The 17209-nt window shown below is 38.7% G+C and overlaps 1 protein-coding gene across 10 annotated transcripts in view; it reads left to right on the forward strand.

Moving 5' to 3' along the window:
- The first annotated feature begins 107 nt into the window (after positions 1-107).
- The window catches only part of SHLD2 (shieldin complex subunit 2), a 41169-nt gene continuing 24067 nt past the window's right edge, over positions 108-17209 (forward strand). For 3 of the 10 annotated variants that reach the window (XM_040605604.1, XM_040605608.1, XM_040605601.1), the window contains exons 1-3: positions 219-598; positions 2164-2313; positions 2453-2530. The gene's annotated coding sequence lies outside the window, so the exon portion shown is untranslated. Of the gene's footprint in view, positions 187-216; positions 599-2163; positions 2314-2452; positions 2531-13302; positions 16050-17209 lie in introns of those variants that run through there. The other 7 variants (XM_040605606.1, XM_040605611.1, XM_040605602.1 and 4 more) reach the window with 7 other exon arrangements.

The following is a 17209-nucleotide window of genomic DNA, read 5'->3' on the forward strand; positions in this document are numbered from 1 at the left end:
ATTCGCGGAGGGCAGGGGGGCGCGGCGCGCGGGAGTCTCGCTATGGGCGGGACGGGAGGGGGTGTGGCGAGCACGCGCGCTGCGGGGCCGCGCGGGTCCCGGCCCCGGCCCCTTCCCTGCGCAGCCGCCGCCGCCCGCGGCCGTGCGGGAGTCCGGGCGCTGCCGGCCGCGCCCCCGCCGGCTTCGGTAGGTCGGCGGCGGGAAGGGGCAGCGGCAGCGCGGGCGGCCTTGCCCCGCCTCACCTCGTCCGCGCCTCCCGCCCGCGTCGCTTCCCTTTCCTCTCGCAGAGCTTGCGGCTCTCCGCGCCTCACGTTGTGGGCCGGCGGGAGAGCGGTAACGGCCGCTGCCGGGCGGAGGGCTGCGGCCTGCGGGGGCTGCGCCGCCCCGCTCCTGGGCCTGTGCCGCGCCCCGCGGCCCCGCGCTGGGCAGGCGCCGTTGCCGTGAGGGACCCGTGGAAGGAGCCCGCGGTAAAGCACAGGCGGGAGCCCCGGCCCGCTCCGGGCGGCGGTAGCGGGTGCTGCGGCGGGCCGGGCCGGCACGCGCTGCCCGTTCCCCGGGCACGGAGCGTGGCCTCTCCCGGCGCCGGGTACACATGCAAGTAAGGGTGCTCCCACGCAGGGCGGCGCAGGGAATCCTCCAGGGAAAGGAGGATTTGTGGGACGACCCCCTGGGAGGGGGAGCCCGTTAGGGAGCCCCAGCTTGGCCACCTGTGTTTAACGGCTGCCCTGTCAGCCGGGGACAGGCTTCGAGCCAAGCTGCTGGCTGGCCGCGGTGCTCAGGTGCTGTGTCGGTAGCACGTTGCCGGCTGCTGGCTCGAGGGAGTTGGGGTTTATGTACCGCAGGCTGTTGAGTACTTCTCTAAGAATATCGCTTTAAGCCATGTAAGGTCTGATTTGATGTGTTCTGAAGAACACGGGAGATCGTGTGTTGCAGCCTTTCTACCCAGTTCGTTTTAGAAGAAAAAGTGATTTGTTCACGTTCTGTAGGGTTGGGCTGCTAATCAGAAAATACAGTGGGTTTTTTCTGTTGAAACATGTGGGAGACCAATGGCCTTAGGGCAGAAAAAAGCAGAAAGGCCCTTTATGGGGATCTCTAACCGCTATGGACGCCTGAAGGGCTGCGCTGCAAGGCTTGCGGGGCATTTAACTTGCCTGTATTGGTCAGCAGGAAGCTTAGTCACAGGCTCTTTCAATGCACATAAACTGCTCAAACCACTGATACTCAAATTTTATCTTGATTTAGTGTTGTTTCTCTATCCCGAGATTCTTAAGAAGTTTTGGTAAGGACCACTAATAAGGTTACCTTTTATCTAACGAGGGTGGTTTGTAACTGTAGTCTGGAGAACAAAGATCCTCGATAGTAAGGGATACAGAAACAAAAGCAAGACAGGAGGTTGTTTTGGGGCCAGTTTGTCAATTGGGTGTTCCCACAAGGCTTCAGAAAAAAAGCTTACAGAGTTGTTTTTCTGGCCATACTGGAAGTGGTTCATAGATAACTTCTATTGCGGTGTTCGCTTTCAGTTCACAGAATTGCACTGATCTCAGTAGTTGTATCAGCTTTGAGTTACTATTTGATTTCTGTCATCTGCAGGTTCTGACAAGCTAAAGCTGAACTTCTGTTCAAGTTTCTAACTTTTGTAAATGTGTAGGAAAGGTGGTGTGGCAATTAGTCCTTATCAGCTAATTGTTTTCACCTTGTTCTGTAGGTTACAATACCATTTCACAGACACAAAGGTTAAATGAAAAATGTGATAAACCAGTTTGGTCGTGTGTAGACTTGGATCCAAATAAGGTTAACATGCTTAGCTCCTATCCTGCCTTCAGCTGTGGCATCTCTGATTTATGAGCTTCACTCAATTATCAGCTGCTTGCAGTATCAGGCTGTTTGCAGTACACATTTGTGAAGGTATTTGAGACTGAGTGTGGGGCATGACTGTGAGACCAAAGTGGGATCTCCACATGGGTTCAGTCACATAACTGTATTTGGAGTAATGGCAGCATCGTAGCTGCTCTCTTTTCTAAACAAGACTGGATTTCAGCAAAATATTCAACAAGCTGTGTGCTGAATGCTAAGAATAAATCAGTACATTGAATTTCTTAGTCTTTAAATACTGTAAAAGAAAAGGTAGTTAGGGATTTTTGTTTGCATTTTTTGTGTGTACAGTTCACAGGCACTTTATCAGCCTCAGTAGGCCCGTACCATTTTTTTGGTTGCTTCAGATCCCTTCTGATGACAAGAGTAATCATGATGCCTGAGGGTATTCAAGAAGAGTGAGAACAGGAGTTATATACCTTATTCTAGTACTCTTATATGGTAAGTAGTGAGCAGTTGAAGCAAAATGTATTTATCAGAAGAAATTAAAATTCACAAGCTTTAGAATGAATTTTAGCAGGTATGAAAGTGGTAATTGCAATAATAAAAGATTAACTGTATCTTCTTTGTTCTTGTATAGCATATGAGTGCCATCGGAAGATTCACGTTTGAGTGCCATCAGTAAAAACAAAAAAGTATCTCTTGAATGGATTCAAAGGTAACTTTTTGTCTTCACAACCAGAAGCTTCACTAACTTTTAATGTCATGTTGAATGTTGGTCTTAGCTTGCATCTGAAGAGGTACCTAGAGAAAACTTCATACCTGTGTGGTAGGAACTGTCTGCAAGATTTGTGGACTTTGCAGCAAGGTTATACTCAAGTGTTATGCATGATAGATCTAAGTCTTTAAATCTGTGAAGTTTAAGCGAGGGAGACAAGTTGATTTAATTTCCGAAGCTGCTTCTAAAACATCTTTATGTTAACAGATTATTTCTGTTATTTATGAGAACAATTATAAACATTGGATTGTGCCTTCCTGAAACAGTCCACAATTTTAAGGTGTAAATTGTTGATTTCATAGGAGGGGAAGTCAAATTTATTATGTGTCAAGTTGTAAAGTTTTATTGAAAAAAGTGATCTAAGACAGGAATCCAGTATTTTCTGCTTTAATCCATTATTTGAAGTATTAGCTATTTGAGAATATGTAGATGACTAGGATAATCTTTTTCCTATGTCTGACATCGTTAATATTGGCATCACAGATGGAAAATACAATTTTATTAAAATTAAAAGGTCAGTTGGGTTCAGTTTAGTGTTCTCAAGGTTTGTCGATTTGGCTAAAATGTTCCTAGGATGTACTAGTACTGGGTTCTCTCAGAAGCCAGGATAGCTATTCCTGGTTTGCATCCCAGTCTCCTTACCAGCTTACCAAAGTGGGTAAGAGAGAGCAAGAGCAGAGAAGCTGGAAATTAGGGGACCTCACAGGGCTCTGAATAACTCTGCCCCTTGTCTGGCTAAGCCCCTTCAAATCCAGGGTAACCCTGGTACGGCCTTCAGTTCGGAGACTTCAGAGTCTGAACATCCATTACCATGTTCGGGAGGAAGGTTGGTCTGTACAGTGGTCAGAGAACTAATTCCTTTCTGCGGTAAACAAACTTTCTTCTGGGAACAGAAATGGAATTTGAAATACTCTGCAAATGGAATTACAGTTGTTTCAGCAAGCTTCATTTTAAGCTGTCAGCTGTATCACATGAAGCATTTGGCAGTTTTTACCCTTTGCTTAAAGAATTGAGATAAAGTCCAAATATTGGTAACACATATGAAGACATATTTTTCTAGTGATTCTAGAAATAACGTGGCAAGTTGTAAAACCTCTGTTTTACAACTGGTTCTAGCCCAGTAGGATAACATAGTGTGTTGTGCAAGTTGAAGCAAGTTCTTGTTCCCCTTTGAATTGCCTGTATGAGCAATTGTGTTTCCCTTCCTTATTTAACCAGAAGTTGCACAAAGATGTTTATTTCTCTTGGACTTAAGTGTTATGCTGCATTGGTTTATGTAGACCTTGGTAGTGTAGGTCTAATTAGGTGACCTACACTAGGTGACAGCTGGGGTTATTGTACTACCCAAACTTGCTGGAGAAGAACTGTTCAGCCCGTTAACAGATCTGTGGATGGTTGAATAATAGTTACTGGGATAATGGGAGGGTATGAAACTGTCAGGAATACTAACTGTAGTCCTATTCCTGTTCCTCTCGGTTGAAATCCTGGGCATGTTTCTGTTATGTAGAGGGTATGCAGGTGGGCAGCAAGTATGTAGGACTTCACAGTAATCCTGCTGCGTTGGAGCTGCCTGCATATTGTGGCAAAGTGTGCCAAAATACTACCAAACAGCAAATCTGATCCTTTTGCAGATTGTTAGCTTGAGGTGTTCTCAAGTTTTACAGATTATATTTTCTGCCTTCACAATGCTTTAAAGTAAAGCTTCATGTATAATTAGTTTTGGCATGGGATATGAAAGTAGGTGGCTGTTTTCTTTATCTAAAGGAAAATGTTGTGCCAGCCTTCAGTCTTCAGAATAAGGGGAGGTAATTTTGATAGAGCACGTGTTCTTTCAAATATGTATATTTTTAGAAAATAAATACATTACAGCCTAAAGAATCTAAGGAATGATTAATGCAACCTGAGCTGAATTTTAATTCCAAAGTTGTGAATTAAATTATTATACTCTTAAGTGTCACATTTCTTGGTTATATTCTTCCCTTTTTATGCCAAGCCAGTACATGATATAACAGGAATTAAAAAAGAAGTGTGGCATGGTTGTTTAGCTTCAGTGTTGCTAGAGTGCTGGCTCTATAAGATGCTATTACAAGCAACACATGAATTAGGTGAATCCCAGAAGATTCCTTTGATTTGCAACCTGTCTGTGTAAGCACTCTTACAAAACAAACACTTAACTAGAAACCTTCATTTCAGTCATTTCACCAATTAGAGACTAAAGCTGATGAAAAGCTGTTTCACTGGCAGCAGAAGGTATCAACACTTAAATCTGTTGGTTTGGAGACTGGGCATGAGCCAGCTGAAGTTAAAATTCTGGTAAATACCTATGAATCCCTTAACTGAGGTCTGAGGTAATTTTTCTTTCCTTTATAAATAGCTTCAGCTGTGTCCAGCCATACCAGAGCTGGAGAGTGGACTGGTAGGTTTTCTTTATTTGCTCCTTTTGGCTTGATACAAAAGAGCTTGAATTTGGTGGCTTTCCAAGCAGGTTACAGAAGTTAGATCTGGGATGTGCTTTCTGTAGTACTGCAGAGCTGGAGAAGAGGTATTTGGATTGTTTCCAGTTGAGATAAAGACTTTAAACCTTCCAGTACTTTGTGTTATTAGTGAGATGCTTAGGTATCTGTGGTCTGATTATTTAACATTATTTTTATGTATTATTTTGCATTAAATTTAAGTATTTTCATGGTTGCTGAATTCAAGTATAAGCTATTAACATCTTGTTTGTATGTAAATAGTTACTTCTTAGCCTATCTATAGCACTGATAAATATAGATATAGAGGGTGAAACTCATGATTGTACAAGTGAAGTAGGAAGTTGGTAGCTTTAACTTAGTGGGGGCTTCCTTTAGGAAATAATAGTCTAACGTGAGAGTCTTAGGTTTTTACTTCGGGTGTTGCTATATAAGTAATCAGCTGAACAATATCATGTTTAAATTTATTATTTAAACAATCCCAAGATTTTTTACTTTTGCAGGACTTTTGCAGCAAGATAGCATTCTTATTTTAGAATTCTGGCAGTAGGATTATTGGGCTGTCTTCCAGAATGTAAATTCGACAGGGGTTCCTAATTCTCTGGGGAAGGTACTTTAAAACCCCTCAGTAAGTGGACTAATGTACCAACTTTTCAGAGCAAGTGTCAGAGGGCAATTTCCCAAGCTTTTAAATTGTTAATGATTCTGCTGCAGAAGTCAGAAAATATTAAATTCTCATAACTATCTCATGAGTAAATACAGTTTTGATTGCCTTGAAAAGTGGTGGTGCTTATGTTTATCAGCTTTAAAGGCCTTCTGCCTCCATCTGTTTATATTGCTGCTGTGCATGATGACTGATGTTGCCAACTGGTTACTTTAGCTCTGTGGCAGAACAGATATAAAAAGCTCTTGATGTATACAGGAGGTGATGTCCTCATTTCTTGTTCAGACAGTCTACAGATACACAAAAATTTTGTGCCATGTTTTAGTACTTTTATCATCAGTATATTGCTAATTGGCATTGCCAAATAATGTAAATGAGAAATACAAAATATGCTTCTTAAAATGCTTATTTCCTGTAGTGCAACTTCTGGTTTTCAGATGGGTAGGATGAAAAGGAACTTTCTCTGGAGGCTGCAGATCTGATCTGAAGCTTACTGAAGTCAGTTAACAGGTTAATCTGATTTCAGTGACCTTTCAGTCAGCATAGCCCTTAGTGAAGTGATAGGGGCTTTTGCAAGTCAATGTGAAGGCTTCTCCTTTCTCAGTTCCTGTATCAGTGAGACTCTGTTACAGTAGCTGGTTTGTATCTTCGTGGAATAATCTTTAGCTTTTGCTTCTTTTGTCCTCATTTGTACTTTAAAACAGAGAGTAATGGTATACTTCAGATTCCTAACTGTGAAATGCGTTTGAAATGAGCTCATGAAAAAGCTGGTAATGGGAAAGTTGAAATGAGCTCATGAGAAAAGTTGGTAATGGGAAAGCTGAAAGGTATACAGACAAAAACCTTCACAGATGCACTGTGAACATGCGAGCTTTGTTCCTTTAAATAGGGTTAGGAGGGAAAGTAAATACTTTATTTCCTGGAAATTATGCTATGTTTTGAGAATTGCCATCTATTTTAATCAACACAGCAAACAGATAGTAGGAAGTATGGTTTGCCAGGAGTAGCTAAGAATTGTTTGAAAGTCACATTTACAATTGAAATTCTTTTTTGCAACTCTTGGTAGCCTTGGCTGTCTGGCTGAAAGTTATACCAGAGATCTTAACAGCCTGGAATCACAGCGTCAGAGACTGCAAACCAGTTTTTTCTTGCTTTAATGCTCAGTTGACAATCAGAAATTGTTGGCATAAACGAAGTGTATATTGTTTAAATAACAAACATTAAAGTTCTTATGAACTGGAGAATACTAGTCTTCTGTAGTGCTTTTGTTTGCATTTCTGTTAACAAAATTAACTTTATCCTCTTTCACTTTGGAGGACTGGTTATGGAAATCGGTATTGTTAAAATATATTTGAATGTTTAATCATTTGTGGATGAAGCCCATATATAAAGAATTAAGAATTACCGCTCAAGTTTGTTGGTACAATTGAAATTGGCGCTGTTCATCAGCGAAGTCCAGGAGTACATTGGCTGGTATTTTGCAACACGTTACAGATTTACAAAAAAAAAAAAAAAAAGTAAAAAAATTGCTGGTTATGCTGGATGCTGAACGTGTATGTGATATCTTTTCTTAGTCATCTTTTACAGACCTCAGGATTGTTCATGGTGTCCACTGGATGTAGAGATACAGTGCAAATGTTACATGGCTTATCCTAGAGGAATCTCAGAATGGGGAAATAAGTCAGAATAAGGAATACTTGGATTTTAATTATATTGTCCCATCTTGTGCACATTTGAACTATTTTTGAAAACACTATTTAAAAAGGTTAGGTATTTTTCCAGTCCTTTTGGTCTGTCTTCTAGTTAAACGATTTGGTTTATTATTAATGTCCTTTGATGCTGGAGTTAATAAAAATCACGTTATAAATGGTGTTCAGGTGCCCATAGGGCAGTCTTCTTAAATGTATAGCCATGCAGTGCCAGCTTACGGGATTGTGGCAAAACGTGCACAGACAAAATCTGTCTCCTGGAATGTCTTCTGGAGGCGTTGTTGCTGTCATTGTTCCTTGGTGCTGGTGTGGGAGCAGTGGGCACATGAAGGAGCAAGGCCCTCATGTATCCACAGTTGTGAGGAGCATCCAAGGTATCTTGGCAGTTGACGTGAGAATAGTTTACAATTGCTGCCATAAATCCTCAGCGCTGCCACAGAATCTGATTTAGATAAAGGTTTCTTTTAATTAACAAGCTGAAGATTTTGTGCTGCTTGTAAGTTTTTCTTTATTATTATTTATTGTCTAGTCTTGTCAATGTTGGCAGGTTGTCTCATCTCTGTTCTACTTTAGCTCTTCCGTTTTTTCCTTTGAAAGTCAGTAGTTTGAAGGTAAGCTTGTTTTGAGCTAGTGGTAAGGTAGCATCTCTGCACATCATTGGTAACAGATTTTCAGATTTCAGGAGGAGTATTATATTGCTGTCATCTGACTGAGTTAAAATCGTCATGGAATTTGTGAAAGCTTATCTTGATTTCTTTTGTTCTGTCTTATCAGTTTTTCAGATAAGCTAGTGTTTGATTTTAATTCAGTAAAGGAAAACTAACTGGCAATCTAAATATGTATGCTTTTACATTGTTCACAGTTATCATTAGAGATCAAGTTTCACGAGCATTGTGGCAGTTATATAAATAAATGTGTATCATTGGGCTGTATAAGCAGAAATTGAACTTCTTCCTTGTGTGACAGATACTTCATGAAGGTAATAGAGAAGGAAGGAGAAAGAAACCAGTCTCCTTCACTGTTCTGTTTCCCCTGTATACTTTACGCCTCACCTACCAATGAACCCATACTTGTAGTGCAAGTTCATTAGTGTTACTTAGTTATAGGTTTAATTTATTCTTGTTTATTACATGGCTAATTCAGTGAAGGTTATTGTAAGTCAAAGAAATTAATGGGCCTGTTAACTAAAAGGAAAAAGGTATCTCATTTGACAAAACATTGTACTCATCACCTTTTTCCTCCCAGAGTGGCTGAGTCTTAGTCATATCAGGATAAAGCACACTGTCTCCAGACTTAGATTTTAAAGTAATTCTTAACAGTTCGAAAATTAAGGCTTCGTTGTGTGGGTAGGTTCTGCACAACACGTAAGGTAAGATAAAACCTTTAACACATAAGGTAAGAGAAAACCTTTCACATAGTTCAGAGGTTCAAAAACTAAACAAAAAGTAACACCAAGTGCCCTGTGTTAATACCAACTTTGAATCATTTGATTATCTTATCCTGGTGTAAGACAGCACCTGAGACTTCAGTAAGGTAAGGAATAAAAGCATTTGACTGAGGAGAATGATAAATCTTATTGCAGGAAGAGAGAAACCTGCAGATACAGAAATGGGATAATCAGATGATGAATGTTAAAATCTCAATAGGTAAGCTGAAAAGGATGGGGTTGTGACATCAAAAAGGTGAAGGATTACGCATTGGGGAATGATAGTGCAGTGTTTAAGGTATTGAGTTGAAAGATTCACACAGAGTGAGCTCTCCACTTGTTCCACTTTACTGTGTGAGCCAAAGTAAATTACTTAATCTTTCCTAGCCTCAGTTCCCATAAGAAGAACAGATGATAACTTAGTCCCTGCTTCTCAAAGGTATGGGGAGGACAAATATGTCAAGTATCATTTGGAACTGGGCTGGTTATGCAAACTTGTATGGTCCTCGTATCTGAATGAATATAGGTCAGAAATTACAGAGCATGGACAGTATTCTAAATAAGAAACTCATGGAGTTTGCTTTTCTAATAAACTGATACAGTTTTTCTTTCCTGTCAAACTTAAGTTTTCTCAAGAAATACAGGAAATTAGATTATTGTCTTCTCAGTGGTAAGAAAAATATTTCTTGTCTTGAATGTTTATCCTTTTATCAGAGCATGTTAAAATTACTCAGTTTTTTCTTTGTTAGGAGCAGAAACAGTGAGCTTTACTGGTTCATTCATTTTATCTCGAAGGTAATGAAAAATCAAAGTTATGTAGGATTTTCTAGGTTCTGTTGGATTAAAAGCAGAAGTTCTCTTGGAATAACAAATGCAATCTGGTGCTGCATCCATAAGCTCCTTTAATGTGTTATTTTGGATAAAAGGAGTGATTATCATTACATGTTACATATATGTTTTTCAAGCAGATTTTTACAGTTATTTCTGTATCTGGTGCTCAATGTGTCTGGGGAAAAAAATATCAGTCTTTCAGCAAGTCTTCATCCAGCAAATTGGATGACAGATGAAGAGAAGGTAATATAACTTGACCTATGACTATATTTGGTTATAAAAAATTCTAAAATGCCAGGTAAGGTGAAATTATTCAACAAACAAAGGAAATGGATACTGGGATTGGCATGAGTTCTTTGGGAATATGCTGGTATAGATACGGTTGTGCTTTGTTGCTGAGAATATCAGATCAACTTCTTTAGAGCACTGTAATTTCTTGAGCTTTGTCTACGCTTGGTGGTGGTTGTTGTTGTGTCGTCCCTGTCGCGTGGGTGTCCCCATCCTAGATCAAAAGAGAATATAAAATCTGGAGATGAGATGGACCCAGGGCGACTTTATCAGATCTTTAACTGCATGGACTGCTAATCCTAATTAACTTGTTGGGAGTATGGACATAGCAGTTCAGCTATTCCCCAGTCTTCCTGTGTACAGCAGTGTAACCCCAGTGGATAGAAATCTGCCTTCTCAAGCATGAGACTTTCATTCCTACAGTAGGACAACCAGCCAAAATCAAACTCCTTATTGCATCAGTGCTTGTAAAGCACTACTAATCCTAAAGATGCATGGCAAGCTTTCTTCCAGTAGTACTGCTCCTGGCAGCTAGTTCTTGACTGAGAAGTCAGTATTTCCTCCTTAGGATAACGGTGTCAGACTGCTCTTGAATTATCATCGGTACTTTTATTGGTATAAAGCATGGTGGCAAGTTTCTATCATGGAGCCTGGAGCTAGACTGGAAATCTAATGTAATGTGGAAAGCCCTATGTAACTTTTAAATGGGAACACCTTCAGTCCCCACTAAACTGTATTTGGATTTATACGGATGAGCAGTTGCATAAGCAAAACCGTTTTCTTTCAAAGTCTCAAGGTTTCCCCACCAGTTTCTAAAATCCTAATGTCTTGTAAGTGAGATTTTTTTTTTTTTTTTTTTCTTTTGGAAAGGTAAGTTTGAGTCAGGACTGCTTTTTAAACGGTCTTTTATTTATGGTGTTTACAGTCTTAAGAAGCTGGGCTCTAACTGGAGAGGGGAAAGCTTTGCGTAACACCACCATTCTGTACAGCAGAAGGGTACAAGTGGCTTTGCATTGCTCAGCAGTGGAGGACACCGCTGGTGGGCAGCCTCTCTGTTTTTACATGGTCAGTGAAAATCTGAGATGCCTGCTAAATAGTGTGTGATTTCAGGGGTACTTGGAGAATGTTACCTGTGTAGACTAGCTTTCAGGATCAGGATTTCAGGCTGAAAAATTACCTGGATTTAAAGTGTAGGTACTTGTATTCTAAACCCTAGGTTTCCCAAGTTAAACCGATAATATGCATAGATAAAGGGACTTGGCAGCTGGTTCCCATTTAGAATTAAAAGTTTTAACTTCCTTGAGAGCTGGTAGAGTAGAACTTAGTTGTTTGCCAAAATTAGAAAGGAGCAACAAGTAACATTATCATGAACTATACAGTAATTACACAGTTCTTAATTTTTATACATGATGATGTTACTTCTTCTGTCTTTATATTTGCATTTTTAATGAGGAATACAATTTAAATGGACACTTCTTTGGATGTTTTTCTCCTCAGCTTCATCAAATCAAGTACGTGCACATGCTTATTTGGTGAAGATTAAAGCCTTGCATCCATACCCCATCACTTACTAATTTTGTCTCATTGTGATCTGACTATTCAGTTTTCTGCATAGTTTTTCTATTGGCAGCTGCAGCTCACAATATATCATACAATAAATACATTGTAATGTCGTGCAAGTTCCTGTTGAGAAAAGCATACACTTAATATGTTAATATTTTACCTCTCACTTGCCACTGAAAACCTGGTATTTAATGAATTAAAACTATATTTTGGGGAAGATACCGTCAATTATTTTTTTAATCTGATTTCCATACCGTAAACTGAATCTCCATTTGTTGCTTTTTAGATTCATGCTGACAAAAGTCGTAGCTTAGCTGTTTGCCTTTATGTATTTTTCTCTTAATTTTTTTGTCTGCTCCAGTTTACATGAAATGTTGCCATACTTCACTTAATGTTTGTTGTTATTAGCTCATGGCTCCTAAACTGTCATTAATTTGGATGGTATATTAGTTTTAGCTGCAAAATAAAGCTTATATCTATAGTGTAAACATCAATGTAATTATTGCAATGAGATGTCAGATAACTTGGAACATTAGCTAATAAGACAGAACAAATTGTACTGCTTTTTAAACTCCTTTCTGTCTGGTCAGTAGTAAAGGTTACTCATCTCTGGAGAAAGATAATAGGTTGTATGTTTAATGTAATAACTTTTTGATTCTCTGCTTTAGCTCCTAATTTTAAAGTCTTTTAAAGTAGGCATATATAAACAGATCTTAATATGAAATTTATGGGAAGAACAAAACCAATGTGTATTTACTCATTACCTGTTATTTGCTCAGTCCTATAATATCTGATTATTTCTATTTCATGTGCTTCTACACACAAGTGATTAAAATCTGGAGTTACTCAAATCATTAGCTAAATACATGGAATGGTTTGATGTGGAATGGGTAGCAAGTTTTTTTCACCTGTATTTCTTCCCCTCATTGCAGTAATCACAATTTGTTACCTCTAATTTTCCTCTTTCAGATCATTGCAGAAGGTAAAATTTACCTGTATGCACATGACGTTGAAGTACTGTGAGTCACACATAGTTGTAACGGTCTTTCTATTGAAGTATATAAGTTGACATAAAATAAGGGCAGGTTAGAAAAGACTATTCAGAACTACTTTAGTGCTCAAGTAGTTTGGGTATTATGGCATTAAACAGAACTCTTCTTAAAAAGATAAATTTCTAATGTAGACACTGCCATTTCTCTTCTACATGTAAACTTCCTACTAGTGTTTTTCAAAATATTTTTCTGAAAGCTACTGTGATTGTTAGCTTTGTATAGTAGTTTACGTGGTTGTGTGGATAAAAATTTTGCTAGCACACTGGTAGGCTTGTTGTTGTGTACGCTGTCAGTCATGCTGTTTCTGTACTAGTAAAGATGACGTATAGAACTTGCCACATTAGGCTGATGAAAAATTGTATTTGCACGCAGGATTACAGTTCTAGTACATAATGTATTAAGCAAATAATTAACACTTCAGTACAAATACTTAAGGTCCCCCCTGAACCTTTTCCTCTTATCTCTACAACTAGCTGACAGGAGGCTGTAGGCAGGTGGGCGTCAGTCTCTTCTCCCAGGTAACGAGAGAAAATGGCCTCAAGTTGTGCCAGTGGAAGTTTGGATTGGATATTAGGAAAAATATCTTTGCTGAAAGGATGGTCAAGCATTGGAATAGGCTGCCCAGGGAGGTGGTGGAATCACCATCCTTGAGGTGTTTAAAAAACACATTAGATGTGGTGTTTAGGCACATGGTTTAGTGGTGGGCTTGGCAGTGCTGGCTTAACAGTTGGACTTGATATCTTCAAAGCCTTTTCCAACCTAAATAATTCAATGATTGTAAATTCAGGTGAGCACTTATTAAATCTCCAGTCTTTCCTCATTATATTGAATTAGAAGCAATTTATAGTTTTACTTCAGCTTGGAGCAGCTGCTATGTGAAGACAAATGGATAAATAGATAAACATTTATAGTTTCCATCCTTAACCCTTTATACTTCAGGAGCTTGGAAAGTTACACAGCTTAAAATTTCATGTTTCCTTCATATTTTTGTATTGCTGGTTTTATAAACATGGTTTGGTGGTTAAGATTGAGGAAAGCACCTTTCTTCAGAGAGAGGCTGGTGTACTCTAGGTGAACAAAGTGGGTTGCTGATGTGTGTGAACATGTTAAGTCTGCATACACTTGGCTGAACTTTCTCCCAAAACACATGATGGAAGTGTTAGGGTAGGCAGAATATTCCCAGGTATTAAAATGGTGAGGGGGAGAAATGATCTTGAAAGCTTTTCAGATTAGCTGTGAGTCAGCAGATAGGGCTAGTCTCAACGCCTTAATGTAGTATACCTCAAAAATGAGGACTATGTAGTAGTGAAGTAATAAAATAATTTGTAAAAGTTATTGAATTAAAGGCAACAGAGTGAAGATGCACAATAGTAGTTACATTAGCATGGTACAGAAGATAATTGAGGTATTGCCTCTAACATAAAAATGGTGAAGAAAATGATACATCTTTACTGAGAACAAGAAAAGGTGTTTATCAGTGGTTATGCAGCTATGCCTTAAAAAGCAGAGGGAGACCCAAGATGACTTTGTAACACCATACCTTGAGTTTTTTTATTTTGCTTGAGGTGTTTTCAGACAGCTGAATTACCATGGAAAAGGGTAGATATATGTACAGGCCATATAAATCAGTGTTTTAGGCATTTTTTTCACAGATCTTGTTCAGTTGTGATGATTTCACTTAACTTTTATGGGCAGAGTAGGATAGCAATTGTCATCTACAATTCTTTGAAGTATAATCCATCAAATTATTTTGGATAACTAGTCTATGTGCATTGCTGCTTTGAAGTCTGAGAAAAGTTACCCAATGAAATAGGGAAATTTGCATCTAAAAGGCACCTTTGGCTCAGTCAGCTGTGTTGATAGTTACTCAGTGTCACCTGTTCTCTGTTAAAGCTTAACCAGTTTGCTAAACTAACATCTGTCTAAACCATTGAAATGTAAAGGCTTATATATTAAAAAGCTAATGCTAATTTTCTTTATGTATCATGTTTTAATTTTAGCCAGGTATATGCTAAAAGACTTTTAAACTTTCCTTCTGTTTCCAGAAGTTTGACTGTCATTTTCATTAACTCAAAATACTCTGAAATTTTTATCTTGTTTTTTCTGCAGTGATCTAGTAAATTAACAACTTTACTCCTTAGCCATAATACCTGTGAAAGAGCATTTGGTTGGCTGACATTCATACAGTTCTGTAAAGAAGTTGGTAGGTACATTGCTTCTGTAGCCACAATAAGGAGCAAGTGTGTGCAGTGAACCATCTGTGATCTTTGTAGTGCTCTTCACCATTGCACAGAGCCAGCTTGGCCCAAGTCTGAAGGTTACATTCCCATAAGGGAGCTTTATCTCTGAAAAAAACTTAAACTTCTCAACTTCTGGACAGAAGAACTTATCTTTTTCAGTTGTTAAGGCTGAAGTGTATTCTTGGAGTGTGTGTATAGTGTGTGCAATAGGAAGATCCTAAAATAACCTTGCAATGTCTTTGCATTTTCAGAAACAGAAATACTCAAAATTTGGATATAAAAGTCAGTACTGGCACATTCAACATCTGTCAAGTGTTTTATTTAAAATACAATGCTTACATCAGAAGCATGTGTTATGAACTTTCCTTTTGAGATGTTAGATTTATAGAAATATTTTGTGAAGCCAGCTTTCATCTTACTGAGATATGAAAGTATTGGGGTGATTAGCTATTTAGTATACCAGCTCACCAGTTACTTTGAACCTCACAAAAATAAGCCAGTGATACCACATGAAGGATGTAGTTGTATAGTACAGAAACAGAAAATGTGCAGAATGTGTCTCAGAGTGGGGAAGGACTAGAAGAGGTCTGGTGCTGTAGGTTCAGTCCTGTCAAAAAATACTTGCTGCTGTTTCTGTTTACAAGAAGGTTAAATATTTGCTCTCCTGGAGAGATCCTGCATAAACAGTGAGGAGGTAAATGAACTACTGATTGAGCTATCGGTCTAAAGAGGTCTTGTGGGCTTGTATGCCATCTGGCTGCTTCTGGAGCTGCTTGTGTAGTTTCTAGTTTTGCAGAGCCTTGGAGCATGTCTTGATCTAGTGATGACTTGTGTGTTCCTAACGTAACTTCTTTGAGTGGGTGGCAGGTTTTTAGTTAATACATCTAACTTGAATTGTTTAGTGATGCTGGCAAATGAAAAAATACTGCGCTTGCCTTATGTTCAAGGGGAAGTGTGGCTTTTGTTAGTCTACTGCTAACATACCCACTGGTGGTGGAGAGAGAAAAATATTTTGCTAACAGTTGTAAATTACTGATTTATCCCACCTAAGTGAAGTTATGAATGATACCTTTTCAGTACTCTGTCTCCCACAGTATAAAAACACAAGCAGAGTCTTCCCTACAGCTGTTGTCCAAAACATTGATGATATGTGCAGTCAGCATCCATTTTTTTGGTTACAAAACCTCATCTTTTTTGAGTGAAGCTGTTGTACGGGTGAGAAAATAATAGTGGTGGCTTTGTATTTTAAATAAATTTTTTTCTGCCATAGCATGGAAACTATGTATGGGGGAGTAAATTCTCTTTTCCAAGCCACTAAGGCAACTGCAGTTGAGACATCAGGCTTTGATTATGGCTATCTGTTTGCTATAACCTGTTAATCCCTGTGATGTATGCAATTGTTATGGAAGATGGATTCCAATAACTTCCATAATGTGAAATACCAGCTCATGTGATTTAAGCCAAAAATTTTATTTATTATTATTTTTGAGAAACACACTGGATTTGTGTGGGAAGATGTACTTATTTGTATTATAATGCCTGCACAGTATCCTACTGATGTTTTGGCATTTGTGTTACTAAGTCAAGCCAAAAGGTATTTGCTGTTCTGGAAATAGATTTTACAGAAATCCATTCAATCAAAGCCCAGTGAATTGTTGCTCAATTTAGAAGAAAGTTCTATTTTACTGATTAGTCAAAAAAATTCAGTTTAAGAAAACAGAGAAGACTTAAAAGAAGAAAATAAAAGCTGCTACTAGCCTGATATCTTGGGGGTTTATCTACCGATCCTAATAAATCGAATATACAGGCAGTTAATTTGATGGAAATAGGGCTATTGTGATCCTGTTTCTTTGACCAGTTGCCTCACTTGTCTTAGGTCCTGTATTGTTTTATCAACCTTAGTTTATTAGAAGATTTAATTCCTAAACCAGATATTCATTGGTAATGATAACCTGTGGAAGATTTTCTGCAGACTTAACCATTTTTCTTAAAAAAAACCCTTGATGATGTCATTCTAAAACTGTGAGGCTTTTGAATATGCTGAAATATGGAAGAATATCTTTCTTGACAGAAAGTATAGAAGTTTTAGTTGTTTAAATAGTTCTCAAATAAGGGTTTGGGGAATGAGTATTCTTCAAGAAAACATGCATAGCACTTTTGTATATCTGTCCTTTTACCTTTATCTTTCATTCCTACTTAAGAGGTCAGTGTTCTTCAGATCTTTTAACTTCTTTTGTTTGTAACAGCCACTATATGTTCTTATCTCCTTAATTATGTGGGTTTATGTATTGCAAAACAGAAATCAATAAATAGCTTTTACCTAAACGTAGATCTCACAAGGCACAAAGGCAGTGAGGAAAGAATTACCAAGTTAA

This window comes from Falco naumanni, chromosome 9 (assembly GCF_017639655.2).
Source record: "Falco naumanni isolate bFalNau1 chromosome 9, bFalNau1.pat, whole genome shotgun sequence".
In the NCBI taxonomy this organism is placed as follows: Eukaryota; Metazoa; Chordata; class Aves; order Falconiformes; family Falconidae; genus Falco; species Falco naumanni.